General features: G+C 46.3%; 1 pseudogene; it reads left to right on the forward strand.

Moving 5' to 3' along the window:
• The first annotated feature begins 238 nt into the window (after positions 1-238).
• Positions 239-3,528, forward strand: part of LOC122140854 — a 9,950-nt pseudogene continuing 6,660 nt past the window's right edge.

Here is a 3,528-nt window from a genome sequence, read left to right on the forward strand (position 1 = left end):
CAGCGAGCACAGAACCCATTTTCGATTCAAACTCTGGCAGTCTTTCTACTACGTTAGGCGTGCCGTTCTAACCTGGCAGCGTAAAGCGTTACACTCATTAACGTCAGTTCTTTCTGTCTTTCTCCTGCAGTTCACTGAAACTTCCATTTCATTTTCTGGGACCACTTGGTGTCACAGTCTCTCGATATGTTGGCCTAGAACCTGTACGACCTGCTTGAGAACACCAATTTCGCGCGCTATGTCTCTGAACCATGACGGGCGCAAGTTTGCTCAGCAGTCTGGTGCCCTCTCTGCTCTTCCTGCCACGCCTGAGCTGAGCATCACATTTTCCGCTCTTGCTATGATGCACACCCGGTGTCAATCCCACTGGGCAAGCGACTACCATCTGCGATGTTCTTCCGGCCATAGTGCCGCCGCCCAATCTACATCGAATAGATCGCCCTCAAAGACTAGCGCGTCTGACTGTGCGGTAAGAGCTCTTGTCAGCTGGCCTGAGTCTCCTCGTCGGGTGAACTGATCGGCGTCAGCTCCCCCCTCTGTGGCCCCACCGCGGTTCGTCCTTGCTGATCGGTGCTTGTTTTTCTGCTACTGTTAGCTGTCGGCGATGACAGTGGCTACGCCCGTTGTGTTTCTCTATGTGCTCGGGCCCGGGTGATCATGCTTGTTCGTTGCATCCGCCCAGCTTATTGTGTCCTGCGACGTAGCTGTCACGACTGCTCAACATCCTTACGGGATGACTAAGATTCTTATCGGCTGGTGCATAGTATACCCGGAGAATTCTCCCTCATGAGTAAAATGAGTCCGTTCCTCCGATAATAACGATAAAGCCTTAGTGCCTGATGGAGGCGACATGAATCGCCTGATGAACGGGAGCATCAGTGAATATGAGGTGAGGAGTATACCGCTTGCGCCTTCGGTAATCTTGGACTGTTTTTGGTCGACGCGCCTGTACAGTGCACAAAAACCTCAACTCTGAGCCTTGAATAAATTTATTAATAGCATAGCTACAGTTCTGCGTGTGTATGAGCCTGTTTACAAACCTCCAACAAGGACATCATTCTATTAACGTGCTTTTTTTTCCAACTGAACTTAAATTAAAATAACGTTTTGTAAATCATACGTGGTTTTACTTAATCACAAATGTAGGGCGAAAATCATACTGGGGTATAGTTTTATATACAGTGATAAAGGCTGTGTTGATTTATCATTGCATTCCCAAATATACTTTGTTCTTAGAAAAACACCCAATGATTGCGGGAAGAACACAGAGGCACTATATCTACGTTGCAATTCTAGGTTTAGTGTGTTACTTAAGTTTCCCTCAGTTAAAATGGCCCTTTTCTGCGTTTTAGTCAGTGATAACTGTAGACTTTGTCCATATATGGTTTCCTGGAGCGCGTCAGTGTAGTTCTGCAGGCCCTCGCGTCCGGCGTGAAATAAACCGTCTTACTTTACGTTTGGGCATCAGTATTACCCGACCGCCTTATTTTGATAAAAAGTAGGAAGCGATATACTTTTCCCTCTAAAGAAACCAAGGATTTCTGAATTATCGCGGCCTGGATTGGTTGATCCGCAATAGTCCAGAATATGTATTGTATTTTTAAGATGCCCATATCGCCCATCCCTTCGCGCAGCCTCCTTCAGTCACACTGTATCTGTGTCCAATCAGATATACGCAAGTACATCAACCCGTTTCCTACCGCTCGCTAAGATGCCCGAGGTGCTGCTGGGAAGCCGTAACGATTCTGGCCATCGACATGTGGTCATCTGGGGGCCCCTGTCATCCCTGGGCGTTGGAGATGGCACACCGGAGAGGCCTCTGGTTCAGCGGCGCTAAACTGAGGTGAGTCCTGAACCTGAGCCCGATCCTCCCCTGGCCCCAGTCCGAGGCGCCAGGCCTTTGTCCATCTGCTCATGCTTAGTTACAGCATGTATGTTTTGTAAAAGTTAGTTGTTTGTCAGAGGCAATTCAATTTTCAGCGGAAACAAAACATTACTCCAGTGACACTGCCTTTTAGAAATTAAACTGGTCTGAGGACAGAAACATCTTACTGTTTCCAGGTTGTCTTATTCAGCTTTAAAATCTGCGTCATGTTCAACAAAGTATATGAGTATAGTCAAAAAATGTTCCCGTCTTGGCAAGTGATCCTTGTAAACAACAGTTGTTTCTCTTAAAAAGAATGTGAACGTTGCATGATCAGTAGCATTCCGGGATCCCTTATAAAGTGACGAGCAGGCCTAATAATCGTCAGTGTAATGTTAATCAACCAACAGACTACAAAGAGAGAGAGAAAAGAAATCACTGCTCCTGACTGACTAAACGTTTATTTACTTAAGGAGGAAGTATATTTAAATTTACACGAGTGAAGGACTACGTGGTGTTAGTTGTCACATGGCTTACGTTACATGTCTGCAGGATTTCTTTACCTGAACTACTACCATTAGACCTACCTGAAAAAACACGAGCGCTGTTTCTATTTCATCTGAACTTTGTGTTCTATTTAGTATCTGTGATGGTTGCTTGTTATTTAATTTTTTGTTCATATTTTTATTTATAAGAGCGTTCACACATTATAATGTTTTGAAACTTTCTCTATTAGTAAAGCCTAGCAGTGTTATTGCTGTGGTACTGAAATTGAGAAATCAGTATGTTCACCACTAGTATCTCAAAATTTTTTTTTTGTACGGGTTGTTCTATATCATCACACTCTTATTTATTGTGAATACAGAAACAATGAAAACACAACTTTTTGTGGTGTTATTTGAAAATGTGTCAGGATGGCGAGTTATAATCTGAAGACTGCTGCTCCTCCTTATGTGATGCTGTAGTCGTCGTCTCAGAAATCTCAACCAGTCTGTGATTGGGATGTTTTGTTGGCAGGTGGAACAGAGAGAATAAATCGTGGAGGTGTTGTGCGCTCCCCACGAGTCATAGCTAGAATTCTGGGAGGCATTGGCTGTCTAAAGCCAGGAAGTTCTTATGAGAAGTGAAATGATGAGTGACGACAGCACGTAAGGTGTGGTGAAGAAGACCAAGGATTGGCAAAAAGGGTGCGATTCTTTCTTTACGATTGGAGACACTACTGCCGCCCTGTCTCTTGTGTGATCTGGTAAATGCTGAGTCTTCTCGTCTATCCCCGTGCGCAGTATATAACCCGCAGGCTCCCGGAAGGCTGCCACAGTATTTTGGGCGTGGAGTCTGGTGGCCCCGGCGGGGCCGGAGAGCCGTGAGTCGGGTCACGCCGGTCGCAGACTACTGAAGTTCAAAGACCTGGTCCCTGCGGATGACTGGACTACGACCCCAAGACCCGCATCCAAGCCGTATTACGCGCTGCAGCACAGCTTCTTCAAAAGACCGCAGACGAAGGCACTACGACCAGCAGCAGCGTGTCCACGAGTCCAGCGCTGGGCAGTTCGGCAGTCGGACGGAACCACGTCCAGCACCTCCTCCAGCTCAGGTCAGAGATCTCAAGGTTCTTGACATAGGGCTGCGGCGATACGGCCAAAACAATTATCACCATCATATTG

This window comes from Cyprinus carpio, chromosome B19 (genome assembly GCF_018340385.1).
Source record: "Cyprinus carpio isolate SPL01 chromosome B19, ASM1834038v1, whole genome shotgun sequence".
Lineage (NCBI taxonomy): Eukaryota > Metazoa > Chordata > Actinopteri > Cypriniformes > Cyprinidae > Cyprinus > Cyprinus carpio.